Source organism: Engystomops pustulosus, chromosome 11 (genome assembly GCF_040894005.1).
Source record: "Engystomops pustulosus chromosome 11, aEngPut4.maternal, whole genome shotgun sequence".
NCBI lineage: Eukaryota > Metazoa > Chordata > Amphibia > Anura > Leptodactylidae > Engystomops > Engystomops pustulosus.
In genome coordinates this window covers 25,391,547-25,410,452 of record NC_092421.1, presented here as the reverse complement: position 1 = coordinate 25,410,452, position 18,906 = coordinate 25,391,547, and the positions used below count along the sequence as shown (strand labels likewise).

Below are 18,906 nucleotides of genomic sequence, written 5' to 3'. Positions count from 1 at the left end.
GTGCACCCATAAATGCAAAAATCAACTGGAGCCCGACACCTGATAATGTCAGGTAATCAAAAGTAAGTGTGTAAGCAGGGCATGTGCCTCGGAAAAAATTACAGTGAGATCGTTATCAGCAAATCCGGCCTGAGAATATATAGAAATAATTGCACAAAAGTGCATAGTCATCCTCTGTGCTGGAATGGCTGATATGCTGTAACGGACCCACAAGACACTGATCCAAGCTGTGATTTACCAAGAGAAGTAAGGTGGAGGTGAGGACTCAGGACAAGTCACCCCACACATTCTGCCGCGTATCGCAGCTTCCTCAGGGGTGCCCCACAGATGTAGTACCCAAACATATATACCTGTGCCATGTGCAATTGATGGACGGCCGGTGTGTGAGTGCCGGGGCTGCGCCGGAATCGGCGTCTCCGGATACGGGGAGGAGTCTGCCGCGGTGTGACGTCACATCCGCTGACGCGGGCCGCCAGCCGCACATGCGCACTTCCAACCAGTATCCAGGCAACGTCGAAGGCGCTACCGGGTAAGCAAGAGATGGTAAGTATAAGCGTAATTCTAACTGAAATAAAAATAAAAAATAACGAGGTGCCACAAAATTAACCCTAACTGATAAACGTGAATGATAGAAAAGATGAATTAGTAAAAAATAATAAATAAAAAGTGATGTGCAAATCACAATGTATTAAAGTGCATGGTGCATATATAATACATATATATATATATGAAAGAAAACAAACATAATGGGGCACATTTACTAAGGCTCTTGCGCCAATTTTCTGTCAGACTTTGCACATTCTTTTTGATGCAAATTGCTTGCACGGGTATTTAAGAAGTGTTAGCACCACGTTAGTGTCGCGTGTGACTTTTTTGTGGCGCGGCTGCACTATTCTTCATGCGACACAAATTTCTGCTCTGAAGAGGGCGTTCCGGTGCTCAGTCAGACTGTGTGCCAAATTTAACATGCAAAGTCTGGCAGAAGTGTGTCGCACGCCTCTTGTTAAAGGTGCACTCTGTCGGGGCGGTGTAGGGGGCGTCAGATTCATGAAGAACGGGGCACCACAAATCCTGAATCTGTTGCCCTCTGCACACATAGTACAGATTGCACTGTTCTTAGTAAATGTGCCCAAATGAATCTCCTCCCTGTGTGTCTGTTCCGTCAAAGAGTAGAGCATGTCCTGGTCTGACTCGTTTGTACAATAGATGTCAATATGGGGTATTGATTTTCTTGCGCAAATCCTGGGGCATGGCCAGAGTTTGTCTATAAAACTATTTTATACACCTCAGTGAGTGGGCACCAGCCTATTGCTGTCTAGAACTGCTGCACTATGGGGGGAATTCATCAAGACTGACGTTTTGAACTCTAGTCTTCAAATTCCCCCTTCTGGCGATCCGGTGTCCATGTCTACTAAGAGGCCAGATCCTCCTAGTAGATATGGGAGCACACTCTGGAAGTTCTGACCAAAGAGCAGGTCTGATCTAGTGGAGTATTTTGCTACAGTCTCCACTGGTTTAATGGTGAAAACTATAGTAAATTTGGTGGTGTGTGGGTTGGAAAAGTCAGAAAACTGGTGGGAGGGGGAAAGGGGAAATTTATGTGCCTTCTCTGCCAGAAAATTAGCAGAAAAGGCATAATGAAGCTCCCCCATGTATCACTAAATGGTGTTAACAGAACCTAAGGAAAATGTCATCCTTCATTATAATTTATAGAAAATAGAATAAAGTAAAAAATACTATAAGAAAACAAAACTATGTTTATAACCTTATGGGAATTTTAAAAAATATATAAATGTTAGCAATGCAATGCATTAATTTTTTCTGGTGAAATTCCTTTGATGCCCAAACCCTTCCCTGTGACTAGCTGACAGCACAATTTCTATATTTTTTTTATCTTTGTCATTCCAATTATACCCAATTGTGTGTAGCTGGTGGAAAATGACCTGTATGCCTGCCCAATCCAATGGACTGCACAGCATGTACAGAAGGGGATTTTACATGGGCTGCACATGATTGTGTGCATTTTTTGGGACAGAATCGCCCACATTTGGTGGGGGCCCCTTTAAGGGCAAAGTGATGGGGCCCTAGGGTGCACCCCCCCCCCCCTATTATCTCACCCTGCTTCCACCAGTCACTTTCAGATGTAGGTCACTGCTGCAGTGAGTGATCAGCTGAGTTACATTGAAGATGCAATGTGAAGCACAACCCTTGACAACCCCTTTCTATGTTTATACACTATAAATGATGTGCCACTTCATGAGTCCACATGCTTGGAGGCAAGAACATTAAAATAGTGCTAAAATATTTCCCCTTCAGCTAAAAACATTTATTTTTATAAACTGTTGACAGGACTTGACACAATATACTAAGAGACTACTGCCCGCGGGAGACATTTATTTAATCTTGAATGTGTCTTTTAAGAAGACCACAGTAGTGAGTGGCACAAATACATTTTAAAGCTATTTTTAAGATTGGGAAAACCCAATGGAGGTGCATTTGTAAAAGGGCTGTCTGTGCCATAGCACAGCACCTTTTTTCGTGAGCGTGCACGTTGCTCCCCATCATGTTCTTCCCATTACCTCCATCATGATTCATGGTTCCCTGGTTGTGTGTCTGGGGTTTCTGCTGTTGGCACAGAAATTTATCAGTTGTTCTCTTTTTAGGAGAGGGTGCACAATAATATTAGCCACTTGGACAAGTCACCAGTGGAGGGCTGAATTACTGATGAAATACATAATAATATCATTACCTACACTGTGATAGCTACTAAGCTACTTATTACTCGACACTGGAAAGATGACCAATGTCCAAGGGTGAACCAAGTCATTAGCACAAATTGTGCATATGAAAAACACATCTCCTTACAGGAAAACAAATACCACAAATACAAAGCAGCTTGGGATAAATGGATAAATGGCCCCAACTACCAATGGTAAAATTTAGTATATAACAGTCAGTCTCAGGTCACAGTTTGTACTGTTTAACTGTTAAACTTTTTTTTTTTTCCGATTTTTCTTCAATGTTATTCTCTATATATTATACACTAGAACTGGCAAAACCAATATCCTCAAACAAGTAAGAACAAATTGATGTATTATACCTGCATTACAGTGTAACAATACAAGAGGAATGTAACATATGTTTATATAACTCATTGTACTTAGTACCGACAAGATATGTAAATCAACATAATTGTATGTCTTACTGTATATGTTTTTCTTTTAAAATTCAATAAAAATGTTTATTAAATTAAAAAAAAAAAACAGTTAAAAACAAAAAACAAAAAAAAAACCTGAAAATCACGGGATTCATTTACCTGCACAGTCCTTGCAGATGACAACACAGAGGTTGATGGATGCCCAGTCAGGATTTGGAGCTCGACAATCTGCACAGCTCCTGTTCGATTCATTGAACCAAATCTTTTCAAGTACTTCATAATAAGCCAGAGCCTGGGCTATAGATTGCTGCAATGCTTCATAGCACTCTTGCTTCTCTCTTTCTGACTCTGCTGTAAAGCTAAAATATTAGAAGTGCAGTGTTAGGTGTTTATATTGTTTGTCATTATTTTACTGTTATAAAACCAATAAAAACAGTTAAAATTTTTTTTTTTATTTATATAGCGACATTAAGTTCTGAATTTCTTAAATACACCACAAAACATATGTCTTGCAATGAATTAGATCTTCTTGACATGGGCTGCAACTGGTAAGACCTAATGGGGAAGGACACAGTAACCCAGAGGTACCCAGCTATCACACTGCTATCAGCCATAGCAACTGCTAAAGGGCCTGTGGGGAGCGGGGCCCAGTCATTGTGCCTGCCAACTTCAAAGCTGCACCAGAGGAGCCTGTGGCCACAGAAGGGTAATGTAGGTCACACATGCTCTTGTACAAGTATGTGGGCATGTACAATGTACGAGCAGTCCCACATGTACAGTTCATCTATGTTACATTGTGGAAAGGGGCTTAGTAACCTTATCTACTTTTTCTGTAATTAAAGAGATTTCATACATTACCTTCTTGATTCTAGAGCAGTGGTGGCGAACCTATGGCACGGGTGCCAGAAGTGGCACTCGGAGCCCTCTATATGGGCACCTGCGCCATCACCCCAGTGCAGACTCCGCCAGACAGGACTCAAGGCCTCTTGCAGTCCCAGGCAGCCCAGGACCCTAAAAAGAAGCTACAATGATCTACACCTACTGTATTGGTGTTGTCAGGTGCCTATACAATTTAAACATGTGGCAGAGCAGGGAATTATAAGTTACTGCTTAAATTGACGCAAATATGTGGGTTTTGGTTTTAGTTTGGGCACTCGGTGTCTAAAAGGTTTGCCATCACTGTTCTAGAGGAATACTAGACTACTTTGTATACTATTAGAAAACAACCACTAGGTGGCATAGAAAATCAAATATTAGAACCATTACACTTTGGAACTTCTCTCTCATATGTCTCTTAGTAATAAACAAGATTACATATTGGAATGGGCAAAAGATTGATCTTCCCTGTGATAATTGTTCTTCTCTCTTTGTTGCCCATTTTGCTAAAAAGATAAAAAAAATAAAACAAATATATCAATATGAATATCAATCCATAACAATTGACAATTTTCTATTCAGTTAAAATACCTTTGAGCTATGCTGGGTGAAACCTCATCTAATAAGTTACCATGTAATAAGTTGTACCATCCTCTACAACTGAAGCCTTATGGTTATTTGCAGGTTTTATAATATGTCATGTATTGTGGCTTTTTCTTCTGCAAAAAAATTACAATTGAGAAACCAATTACATGACCTATTCTACAAGTTGAAAATAGCATAAGTTACCCGAGGAATCGTAACTTCCTGCCTGGTTCAAACAGTTGGATGGCTTGTGTCTTGAGCACTGGAAGTCACGGTTCCGATCACGGCTGGTTCAGTTCCAGGAGAAGGGTATTTTACTTTTCAGGTAACCACTTTGCAAAGGATTTTTTACCTATTTTTTTGCTCCAAATATTACATTATGATTTGTCCCATTAACCCCGTTTGTGCACAATCAGCTCCGCTGGTTCATGACTAACTCTACTACCCTGTTCTCTTCTGTGTTACAAATTCTATTAGGATCGATCTTTAGTTGGGTTCAATTAACAGCTTATACTTGTACTTTACGATACATTTATGACAGGTTGTAATATACACAGCACATTTCCACCCAGAACCTTGTTTTATTATCTCAAGTTTATTTCTTAGGCTTTGTGTCCCCTTCTATCCTCACCTTGCCATGAACTTCTGCTGTTTTCCAGCCCAGGTGCAGCACACATCCTTGTACACATAGCCTTCTAGATATGTACAGATCTGTTTTTAAAAATGTCATGGTCTTGTGTTTCTATATTAGTAGTCATCAGGTCTCTGTAACAACCGTAATTCTGTCATAACTGTTAGAACCGTCCACAAAGATTCTATCCCAGTTAATTCAAACATTAATGATTGTAAATCATCTTTGATGTATTATGTAAATGAGCCTGGATATATGGAGAGAGAAAGTGATGTCACCCCTGTTACCCCTCTCTTCCCCCTGTTAATGCCTGTGAGTAATGTATAGTAAAGCATTGCTAGTGCTTGTGCGTTATTTGCTGACATGCTGCATCCTCCTAATACACATGTGGGAGACACAGATATCAACTACACAAGTACCTGACATGTTCTGCTATAACATGGCTGCATCCTGCCAGCACCAGGAAGCACAGAGAGGCAGCCAGCACCAGGAGTGGCGCAAGCAAATTTGGTCACTGAAATGGGCATTCCAGTGCACAGTTGGAGCATGCGCCACATTTAACATCCAAAGTCTTGAGACTTTGGATGTTTTTGCTAAAGTTTGCACCAAAAAAGTTGGTACACACTGTCGGGGCAGGGCCTGGAGCTCCAGATTCATGAAGAATGGCACCAGAATTCATGAATCTGGCACCCCCTGCACACTAATGTAGTGTATTCATTCATATAGTGTAGTGTATTCTTTCTATATATCGGTAGTACATGGTGTGTATATGTACAGTAAAGTGTCTGATATTGGGTTGAAGATGTTGGTGATCTCAGTAAGTTCTTTAGTGTATTGTTTGGTGGTTTCATAACAGTGTGTAATATTTTTCATCAGAAAATTGTGTTCCTGAAAGTAATGTGTCGATAATCACTACAGTTCCTCCTTTGTCTGCTGGTTTGATGACAATGGGGGTCATTTACTAAGGGCCCGATACTCACAAAGGAAAAGTAAAAGTAAATATGCACATTTTTTACTTTTCCTTTGTGAGTATGTTTTATCTGAATAAATTTTAATCTGTTTGAACATACTGCACTATTGCTGCTTAAATCTTTTCTGTAGTAGACCTACATTTATTGAGTGGTTACAAGATATAAGAAAACTCAGCTGGACTGTCTGAACAGTGGTCTATCTTCATCCAAATATCGCTTGTGTGGAACTGCACTAGAAAAGTTTCCAAGAGGGAAAGTGGAACGAAATTGTGGATTCGCTAAAGGATATACAAGAAGACATAAAAGGAGCTCCGGTCAGACTGGTTTTACTTTGTCTATGTTGATGGTAAAATCGCCTCTCCTCTAGGCGCAGAGGATGCCCCCTTGTCCTGGTCACAGGCCTAGGTATAAAAAGATCTTTGGAGAGATCCTTGTACTGTCCGTTCAGGTATTTGTACATTGTAATGAGGTCTCCCCTCAGTCGTCTTTTTTCTAAAATGAATAATCCCAAATTTTGTAATCTGTCAGTGTATTCTAATCCCCCCATTCCCCTAATAATCCTGGTTGCTCTCCTCTGCACCCGTTCCAGCTCTACTATATCCTTTTTATACACTGGTGCCCAAAACTGTACACAATATTCCATGTGTGGTCTGACCAGGGATTTGTATAAGGGCAAAACTATGCCTTTATCATGAGAATCTATTCCTCTCTTAATACATCCCATAATTTTATTTGCTTTAGCAGCAGCCGCCTGGTACTGGTCACTAAAATTAAGTTTACCATCCACCAGTACCCCCAAGTCCTTTTCAGCTCCAGTTTTACCAAGTAATTGACCATTTTGAACATAATTATACTTTTTGTTTCCATGGCCCAAGTGCATAACTTTACATTTATCTACATTAAACCTCATCAACCATTTCTCTGCCCACTCCTCAAGCTTCCACAAATCCCTCTGTAATGCTAAACTATCGACCTCAGTATTTATTACTTTACACAGCTTAGTATCATCTGCAAATATTGAAACTTGACTGTGTAAACCCACTACAAGGTCATTAATAAAAATATTAAAAAGAAGTGGCCCCAATACGGACCCCTGTGGCACTTCACTGGTAACATCAACCCAATCTGAGAATGTGCCATTAATGACGACCCTCTGTTTTCTATCACTAAGCCAATTACTTACCCAAATACAGAGATTTTCCCCTATTCCCAGCAGTCTCATTTTATATACCAACCTTTTATGTGGCACGGTGTCAAATGCCTTTGAAAAGTCCAGATATACAACATCCACAGTGTCCCCCAAATCCAGTCTTGAACTTACCTCCTCGTAGAAACCAATCAGATTAGTCTGACAGGACCGATCTCTCATAAACCCATGCTGACGCTGGGTTATAAGGTTGTGCACAGTGAGATACTCTAGGATAGCATCTCTAACAAACCCCTCAAATATTTTCCCCACCACAGAAGTTAGACTCACGGGTCTGTAGTTTCCAGGATCGCTATTTGATCCTTTTTTGTATATTGGTACCACATTTGCTATGCGCCAGTCCTGTGGAACATAACCAGTCCTCAGTGAATCTTCAAATATTAAAAATAACGGTCTGTCTATCACAGTACATAGTTCATGCAGAACCCGAGGGTGTATGCCATCTGGCCCAGGTGATTTATCTGGTTGCGAGGCGGCGTCGTACCTCTTCCTGGGTTAAACTGCTGACATTTCAAAAAGAATTTACATTATTCCTCATTGTGTCTTCCACCAGGGGATTTTCCTGGGTAAAGACAGTTGAGAAGGCGACATTCAGTAGATTGGCCCTTTCCTCATCTCCTTCCACCATGACCCCCATGTTATTTCTAAGGGGACCTACACTCTCTGTTTTTAGTTTCTTATCATTTATATACTTGAAAAATAATTTGGGATTATTTTTGCTCTCCCTGGCAATATTTCTCTCAGTCTCCATTTTTGCGGCCTTTATCTACTTTTTACAGGATTTATTTTTCTCTCTATAGTCCTGTAATGCCTCATCGCTACCTTCATGGTTTAGCACCTTAAACGCCTTATCTTTCTCGCTTATTGCTTTCCTTACAAGACTAGTTAGCCACATTGGCTTTTTCTTGTTCCTCTTATGCTTTTTCCCATAAGGTATGTGTTTCTCACAGGACTTTTTCAGAATATATGAGAAAAAGTCCCATTTTTTTGGGGGGGCTTTTGTTTTTGAGAACATTATCCCAGTCTATGCCTTCAAGGTCTTCCCTTAGTTGCTGAAAATTTGCCCTCCTGAAGTTTAGAGTATTGGTTGCCCCTTCCCTAACACTCTTAGTAAAGCGTTATCTATTGGTGTGTATAATGTTTATGGGACAAGTGTGTGTAAAATACATATAGCAGGTAGTATCCACCACATAAACCATCTGGCCAGCTTTTATCAGTACCTGGAGACTGGTGATAATCTATAAATTTCATTTCCGTAGTCTATTATCAGCAACATTTTTATAACCAGCCCGGCCGGGGGACAGTTTTAAGGAAGGAGAAAGAGGAGAAGCAGGAGGAGTTTTGCTCTCAGCAGGGTGGCACCCAGCGCAGCTCACGAGTGTGGCTGAAACATAGCTAGGGGGATGTGAAGGAGATGGACACAGCTCCCTCCCGGGACATGAACCACTACATGCTCCAGCTGAGTCGCCTCCAACGGTAATGATTTCTGGGTGCACGACCTGCTGGGTAACTGCTGTAAGAATAACATTAAGTTTCCTATCAGAACGTGTTTTCAACACCACCAGGGATTTCATCACCAACATGAGGATGCACCTATACACAGACAATGGGGCTCATTTACTAAGGGTCCGTCGAACGCATTTTCGCCGGGTTTCCCGACGATTTCCATTTTGCGCCGAATTGCCGCAGGAATTTTGGCGCACAGAAATCAGGGGGTGGGCCGTCGGACAACCCGACGGATTCGGACAAACCGCGGAATTTAAAAAAGCAATTTGTGTCGCAAGACATGCATTTACAAGCACCGGGAAGAAGAAGGTGAACTCCGGCGGACCTCAGTGCGGAAGCGAACGATGCACGGGGGCACGAGCTTAGTGAATCGCAGCAGACCCGAATCCTTGTCAGACAACGCACCGCGGGATCGCGACAGGACCGGGTAAGTAAATCTGCCCCAATGTGGACATTCCTTCATTCATTTAGATAAACCAAATGTGGATGTGGATCCCATGGGACTTATACTCTCACATCTATTCCTCCTTCACCTTAACCTCTGATGCTTGTATAAAATGATTTCATTTGTTTGTAAATTTCCTTATTTCCTTATTTTATTTCTTTCTTTTATTCTTATTTAGGTAAAATGTGGTGGACGCAAAACAAGGACCAGGCAGAGAGAGTTATGAGCTAAGCGCCTAAAAAATGTGTGTGTAACATAACCAACCAGCGGAATCACTATGGGAAGGGATTTGTCTGTTGGAACTAGTATTTTGTCACATAACCTACCAGCTGATAGGAAAAAGGAGGGTGAGGTGCTGTGTCTGGCCCAGAGCTGGGGTTGATCCCAACACACAAATCCCTTCCCATAGTGAGACACATTTCCCATCCCTTCTTGCGCTCCAATATCTTTCTGCATGCATTCTTACATGCAATGATAATAATATTTCACCAGTATGTTTTGGAGTGTGGGATGAAACCGGAGGAAACCCATGCAAACACGGAGAGAACATACGAACTCTTTGCAGATGTTATTGACCTTGGTGGGACTTGAACCCAGGATTTCAGTGCTGCAAGGCAGAAGTGCTACCCACTCAGCCACCATGCTGCCCACTCTCGCAAGCTCACTCCCACTCGTGCCTCAACTCGACCCAAGCTTGTGCACATATATACAACAGAGTATTTTGGGGTATAATCCCTCTCCTACAAGCTACTGACCTTCTGTCCACAGTAAGTATGCTTCCCGCTCCTTTCACACTTACTCTCCAATTTTCCATACCTTACTATTTATTCCATCTACTCCCATTAGGTCCCGTACTACCTTAGTACTGCATCAGTAGCTGCCTTGTCACTGGAGGTAATATTTACTCCCATACATTAATACACCTATCTTATTTTGATCATTTTATCTATCAGTTTACTTATTTATTGATCTATGTATTAACCATTCATCCATTCATTTATTTACTGATTCATTGATGTACCCAGTCCATTTTATCTATTGCATCGATCTGTCTATCCATTCATGTATTTACTGACCTGTTCATTGATCTTTCCATTGTAGCCCCATCCTTATTCTTATACATGCATTTATTCATCCAATCACCCATACCAAAATGCATTTATACAATATAATTTCATAATACTATTTGTTAATTGTCATCTTAATTATTTTATATATTTTATTGTAATACAAAACAGAATATATTTAATACGATATACTTCTGAATACCTTCGCAACTTTTGTATGTAATTTATTCGACTGTAAACAATTTTTTATGTACAATTTTTATCTTGTATATTTGCAGATTTGTATTATATGCCTGACCAAGAAGCAGATCAGCGGAAACCCAATAAAATTCCTGTTTGCCACTATCATCCTTTTTGGATCGAGTGCATCAAACCTTGTGCACTCACCCTTTTTTTAATCTCTGTTTCTCTTTTTATTCTTATTTATATTAATTACTATTTTAGGTACTTTACCCAACCCATTTTTCCTAGGGCAGTTGCCCTGTTTAGAGATAAGTGGACCAAAAATGCATCTGGATATCCATTGTGTCTTTTACGGCATTGAGAGTAAGGGCCTGTTTTTTCACATTGGTCTTATATCATTGGTAGGTATTTTTCCCACTGTGTCTTTAATGCAGGGACAGGAAGGGCTACATTTTTCCAATAGCCAGCAGTAACAATTAATGGGTGGCCACCCTGCTGAATCCACACTATAATGATAAAATAATATCCTTGATTCCACCACTGGAGCATATGATAGAAATAGAGAGAATACATTAGTGGTGGAGTTCATATCTCACATTGAGGGCTCAGTGGCGCTTACAGAGAACTCTGCTCCCCTCCTGGATATTGCAAACGCCACATGCATCATTCATTAGTTTCACTTAAAATGTGGGTGTGTTAAGTCTTTTCCTGATTTCTTTAGTGGATTATATAAAGTGAAGAATTGATAAGATCTCAACGGAGGACGACCACTATTCAAGGGCCAAATCTGTTTTTACTAACGACATAGAAATATGCAAGCTGCACCACTGATTTAGACCTATTCCTCACGAGGAAGTCTGACTCACATCGTAAGCTTGCCTGAATCTCCAGCCCGAATGCTTAGACACCACAACTGAAGTCTGCATGTCAGTTTGTCACAAGATATAATAAATTCTAAAAAGGCACTGTGCGATTTTAGAGTTCCCTCTGATTGTCTGTGTACTGGGTCTGGTGTACCGTTCTATGTTTCAAAATTTCGATTATACTGTTGCATTATCTTTTGTTTCATGTAGTGTTGTACTCTTACTGAACCTTTAAAAAATTAACCTGTGAATCACAGCAACATACTGACATTAAAAACCAGTGTTGCGGGGGGCGTGGCTAGCAGCCAAGATGGCCAGACGTGTTTAGCGGAGCTCCGCGGAGACCCCTAGAATCCGCAGGATAAATCCTGAATTCCCCAGGCTAGCAGCGGTAATAAGCAGAGACCCCACTCACCGCAGCTGCTGGAGACACCGGGAGCGACTCCGGCACCGCAAGAGACCGCGAGGAGCGGAGACCTGACGACCGCGAGCTAGCGTGCAGGTTGGAACCCGCTGGGAAGGACCCCGGATGCCAACAAGGTAGCTGGAATGGCGAAAGACCCCGCATCCCGGCCGCGGCAGTTGGAGTTCGGGAGAGAGGTGCGGGAGACACCTTGCAGACCAGCGCGAGGTGCGCGTCTCCACACGTGGCCGGCGCCATCTTGCCAAAACGAGCGCTGATCCTGCTCCTCCCTGACCGGAGGGAGCGCGGGCTGCGAGAACAGTGGCACACCTGCACCTGCCCACACATACTGAGCGCTGTCGCTCCGCTGCACGGAGGACTAAGGTAGCCGAGACAGTCGGCATTTTGCTGTGGAGAGGGAGGACCGGCAGCGCCATTTTGGGGACAGATAACAGCCTGGCCTGAGAGGCCTGATTGCAAAAGATAGCAGCATCCTAAGGCCAGAGGAACCTCTCTGGTGCAAACGCTCAGCAAAGGCTTCAGAGATATTCACAAACAACTGTGAGTTACACTATTATTTAACCCTGCATTGCTACCTGCACAGTGGACTATTACTGACAAGAGTACATATTGAGCATTAGCCGGCTAAAGAATTACTGCCTCTGCTACAGTGTGTGAACCCTTCTGATATACCAACACTGTTAACTATCTTCAGGCAACATGAGCCCCCCTAAAGCGAGTGCCATTGACAAGCTCAGGGAATTTGCAAGGGGAGATTCTGCAGAACCTGCACGTACTCCACAATCGCAACGCACGGTGCATACCAGAGCTAAACCTAATGCGACTGCCTCAACATCGCAAATAGAAGCAGAGGATGATGCAGAAGAACCTACTCTGAAACAAGTAACCCTACAAGTGCTTGCAGCAATAGACTCCTGCAAAAGTTCTCTCACAGGCAAGCTTGATGAAGTGAGAGTAGATGTGGGCCTGCTTCGCCACGATTTGCAAAACCTCAGAGACCGTGTTAAAACCACAGAGGAAAGAATATCGCAGGTAGAGGACCGCACAGCCAATGTCCCGAGATCCCTCTCCTCTCTCAAGACAGAGTCTGATTCATTAAAACAAAAGGCGGACGACTTGGAAAATCGGCTCCGCAGAAACAATATCAGAATAATTGGCATGCCAGAGAAAACAGAGGGCAGAAGCCCGGAAGAATTTCTTGAAAAATGGTTACAGGAACTGTTCCCCGCTGCAAAATTCTCACCGGCCTTCGTGGTAGAAAGAGCGCACAGGGTGCCGGCTAGAGCGCCCCCACCAGGAGCAGCCCCACGTCCACTTCTAGCAAGAATGCTAAACTGCAAAGACCGGGACATGATCCTCCAACAAGCCCGCAAACACCCGAACATTTGCGTGGATAATGCGAAGATCTCAATTTTCCCGGACTTCTCCCTGGAACTCCAGAAACGACGAGCAACCTTCACAGATGTGAAACGCAGGCTTCGAGAAAAAAATGTGCCTTACTCCATGGCCTATCCAGCTCGCCTGAGAGTCCTAGACGGTGACAAAGCTATCTTCTTCACCTCTCCAGCGGAGGCCAGTGAATGGCTGGACCTACGCAGAAACGCGTCGCCGAGACAGCGCTGATCAGAATCCCCGGGAGAAGCAATCCTCAAGTCAGCATCTTGGAGGAGCACGTGAGCACGGGGACTGTGTTTAAAGAAAGGGTAGCATAATCATTATAGCTTTTTTGTAAATTTTGTTGTTATTCGTCTATAACGGGCTACTAACTACTGTAATGATAACTGTGTTTATATATGTAAACAGTCCAAGACCTCTAGTGGGATTTAAGACTCGGAAGGTTATACAATGATCTGCAATAGCCTGGGGACAAATGTCTAAGTGTTTGGGTCCCTAGGAATAACGCATATACTCTTTGCCTATGATCCACCAGACATGGCAAGAGTATCCCTGTTTTCTAGCCAAATTTGTCGGGAGTGCCTCACGACCTTCACGACCATGGTTAGGCCGGAATGGCGGAGAGGCGTCCCGAATAGTTGTTTATAATGTAAGTTATATTATGTTTGTGTTTAAAGTTAGTCGTATATACCAACTTAAAAACCAGTTGAAGGATGCAGAGGAAGAGAGAGCATTAGTATTTACACATTCCAGGATTGGGGCACTAACTGACAAGCCTAGGACCCACCCTCATAACACCCACTCGCACTATGACTGAAATACGACTTTTTTCATGGAATGTAAGAGGACTGGGCACCCCTAGGAAGCGGATTATGGTGTTTTCACAGATTACTAGGCAAAACCCACACATAATATGCCTTCAGGAAACGCATCTGATTCCATCCAAATCGCACACTTTACACAAACCTTGGGTGCAATGGGGACTGCATTCATGCCATGGCTCAGCTTCTAGAGGGGTTTCGATCCTAATACATAGGTCCCTACGATGGGAGGTTAAGGCCCAATTGGTGGACACCGAGGGCAGATTTGCATTTGTTCATGCTCACATTGATGGAGTGGCGTATAACATTTTGGGAATATATAACCCTCCACCCGCTTCTCTAACGGTACTGCGCCAAGCTGCAGTATTTGCCACAACATACCCACATGCCCTGAACCTATGTATGGGAGACTTTAATGCCCTGTTGCACCCAAACCTAGATAGATTCCAGAACACACAGACTGCATTGCCGGACCATAGGCCCACGCCACTGTCTGCCCTGCTAGCCGAACTAGGCTGGACTGACTTATGGAGATACCGGAACCCCCAGGCAGGAGTATTCTCCTGCTACAGTGCAACCCATAGATCACTCTCACGCATCGATTATATAGTGGGTTCTAACACTTTGATCCCACATGTACAAAATATACAGTATCTCCCTAGAGGAACTTCGGACCACTCACCAATAACTTGTACGCTGGGCACAAGAACGACATCCATCATGTACAGACAAGCAATACATCCCTTCTGGTTAGGATTAATAAGTTCCCAGGATAGAACTCCTGAACAACTGGCCGCCTTTTTTCAGGCCCACTTAATAGAGCAGGACCGCAGAATCCAATGGGACGCCATGAAAGCGTATATACGTACATGCATTCAGTCAGCCATTTCCCACGTTAAAAAAGAGTCGAGACGCCAGGAAACTGAGCTAGCAGAGCTATGTCGCAGCTTAGAGCAGCGATATATAGAAAACCCTTCCGAACCTAACAGGGAAGCCTGGATACAGACAGGTAGACTATACCTTCACACAATAAGAGAGAAGGCAGACAATAAAATGTTTTTTTATAAACAGACCGCTTTTGAACTTGGCAACCAATCAGCCAAATTACTTGCCCATATAGCTAGACAACACTCAATGTCACCCCCTATTCTGCGTATACGCGCATCAAATGGGGCAGTGTTACAGACACACTCAGATATCCTAGCCAGGTTCACAGAATTTTACGAACATTTATATAGCTCATCCCTGGCACGGACAGATGAGGACATAGAGCAGTACCTAGACAGGATAACGCTACCGACTTTGACCCCCGAACACGCTGACCTGTTAGAAAGACCAATAACATTAGAGGAGGTGGAAGAAGCAAAGAAATATACAACAAATACAAAGACCTGCTCCTTCCCAAATTACTGGAGATGTATGAAGCTACATTTGCGGAGGGAGAACTCCCGAGATCGCTGACTGAAGCTACAATTATCCTGATCTTAAAACCTGGTAAGGACCCGCTGGACTGTGGATCCTACAGGCCAATAGCATTACTAAACACCGACTATAAGGTCCTTACCAGGATACTAGCTTCCCGACTCAACCAGGTTATCTTAACTTTAATCCACCCAGATCAATGTGGATTCATGCCGGGGAAGTCTACCTCGGACAATCAGGAGAGTTCAGGTTATTGCCCAAATCGGACAGATGAGGGGAAAGGACTGGGCACTGGCTTCCCTAGACACAGCAAAGGCATTCGACTCGGTGGAATGGCAGTTTCTCAGCCGATGTCTGGTGAAACTCGGTTTCGGGCCCCGATTCTGTAAATGGATAAATATACTGTACTCAAACCCCAATAGCAGACTACTGGTCAACGGAGAACTATCCCCTACTTTCACTCTCCACCGAGGCACACGCCAGGGATGTCCACTGTCCCCACTTTTATTTGCCCTTAGCATTGAGGTGTTGGCGGCACAACTCCGTCAGGACCCCATATACACAGGAATCGTATTGGGACAAAGGGAGGATAGAGTGGGCCTGTACGCCGACGACATGATCCTGTTCATATCCAACTTCACCACATCCCTACCACACGCCATTACACTCATCAATGACTTTGGCACTTATTCAGGATTACAGGTGAATTGGACAAAATCGGTATTCATGCCACTAGGCACTCAGAACTGGGAAGGCCCAGCAATGGTGGAGGGACTGGCAGTAGTGACAGAATTTAAGTACTTAGGTATAACGATTACCAAAACATATCAGGACACACGTAATCACATCACAGGTCCACTACTCTCCTATGTAAAGGAGAAATACAAGGTTTGGAAAACACTTCCACTCTCAGTAGCGGGAAGAATTAATTTGGTCAAACTTATAATTCTCCCAAAGTGCCTCTATATTATACAACATGCGGCAGTTCCACTACCCAAAAAATTCTTTAAAGAATTGCACTCTCTAACAGGGGTTTTTATCTGGGCCACCTCTAGAGCCAAACTTAGCCTCCAAACGCTGCAGCGACCAAAAGACGAAGCTGGGATGGCACTCCCCGACTTCTACAATTACTACCTAGCGGGACAGCTCAGATACTTAAACAGCTGGATGGGAGGACAGACCCTGCCTAACTCAGAACACCACCTGCAACACCACTTGAGTCTCAAGTCCCTATGGCCGGTCCTTGAACCACCCCGGGACTTAAACATGTCTTTACTACCCCTGCATAGGATAGCGAGACAGGTCTGGGAGGCAGCCAAGCAAATAGCAGGCTTTTCAGACATAATAGCTGAGACTCCACTATGGCATAACCCTACACTCTCCCAATTGCTTGCACTGGAAGGTCAGATACTCTGGGAACAGAAAGGCATAGCAACATTAGGAGATATTTACACAACAAATATCCTTTGCTCCTACCAAGAATTACAAACTAAACACGAGTTAGACAGAAGCTTCTTCTACAAGTATCTGCAGCTCAGACACGCATTGGATGCTCAGTTCCCGACACCCCGCCCACCCATATCCTCCTATCCATTAATCGGAATCTTTAGGACACAGGGACCCAGAGGGTTGGTTTCAGCACTCTACACCCACCTAATTCGGGAAAAGACTCTTAAATCTCCAGTTACGGCCATAAATAAATGGAAATCACATATTCCTTCGCTAGAGGATGAATCTATATCAGACATCCTCTCATTACACCTCAAAGTCTCCCCCTCAATAAACAATAGACTTATCCAACTATACTTCACACATCAAGCATACCTGACGCCGGTGCGATTGAGGCATATGGGCCGAATACCAACCACAGCGTGCCCCAGGTGTGGAGACCTCAATGCAGACTTCTGGCACATGAGCTGGAGCTGTGCTCCAATTCAAAAATTTTGGAAGGAAGTAACAGATTTCCTAACAACCATCTTACCAGTACCACTATCACATTCCCCTGAGATATGCTTATTGGGCCTAATTCCTGATGTAGATTGGACTCATTACCAAATAATATTCTTACAAGAAACATTGTTTCTGGCCCGGAAATGCATAGCACTGAGGTGGTACTCCACTAATACCCCTACCCCGAGTATGTGGAAATTACAGGTGAACCAAATCCTTCCGTATGAGAAAATAATTTACAAACACAGGCAAAAACCAGACAAGTTTAACCACATCTGGGGGGACTGGTGTGACACGCCTAGAACCAACTACTCGCCGCCTAGACTCAGACTGGCCATGAGAGATTTGTAAAATGTAGCCAAGATTTAGAGTTCAACCGCATGGTGTGGGGGGGGGGGAGAGACCAAGGCACAGACACTGTAAACATGTGTAACTTCAAATGTACCTAGCCAATTTGAAAGGATCAGAATCAAGACGCACCCAAACATAAACCTGATATCTTCACCTGGATATAAAGAACACCCAGATAACGCAGAATAAGGCAACTCGACTGGTTAATGGTATATACCTGTTGTTTATTATGATTTATTGTTATCTTGAACCTCAGACAACGAAGTGTATGTAACATCATATAACACTGTAAGCATGATTTGATTGAAAATCTGATGTTTTGACTTGATTTTATTGTGTTGTACAATAAAGAAGTTAAAAAAAAAAAAAAAACCAGTGTTCCTCAACCACCGGGCCGCAGCACAAGGCTGGGCCATAGAGCACAAGGCACCACACTGCCGCCGAATTCTGTATTAAAAAAAATGTCAATGGACAATGGAAGCAGGGGATGCATTCTTCAGACAATATTTTTGGCTAGACACCAGACCAACTACCTATGCCCAATGGTCCCTGAAAAAAATGTATGCTCGCTGCTGATCCCTGGGCAAAAAAAGGTTGGGACCACTGCCTTATACAGCTAGATAAAAGTTTTACACATTATAAGCTTTTGGCTCTTCTCAGGGTGAGTACATAGGATGCCTCTATGCCATGTTAAGAGCCATACCCACTTTTATTGCTTATGAACCAAATGCGGCCAGAGGAAATCCTCGCCTGACTACCTGCAAATTCTTGTTGAATCCAGTTGAATCTTTTATACAAGCTCCATACTCTCATAAAAACTCTTGCAGCTCTGTTGTTATTTTTTTACGTGTACATTTATAACACCACTTTCGTTAAAGACCATTACGAGACCTGTTATGTCAGATCAAGTGACATTTAATTTCACCCCCATTAACACAAACATTTCATAAAATTCTTCAAAATAAATACATAAAAGGGAATAGCAGAAGCATATGTTTGTAGAAAAGCGAGATATCTCTCTGGGCCGCGGCCGACACAGTTCTTCTTTATGA

General features: G+C 43.0%; 1 long non-coding RNA gene across 1 annotated transcript in view; it reads right to left on the bottom strand.

Moving 5' to 3' along the window:
- Positions 1-18,906, bottom strand: part of LOC140106526 (uncharacterized) — a 126,658-nt gene that overhangs the window by 43,975 nt on the left and 63,777 nt on the right. The window contains exon 2 of the long non-coding RNA XR_011850799.1: positions 3,317-3,516. This is a non-coding gene — a long non-coding RNA (uncharacterized lncRNA). The remainder of the gene's footprint in view (positions 1-3,316; positions 3,517-18,906) is intronic.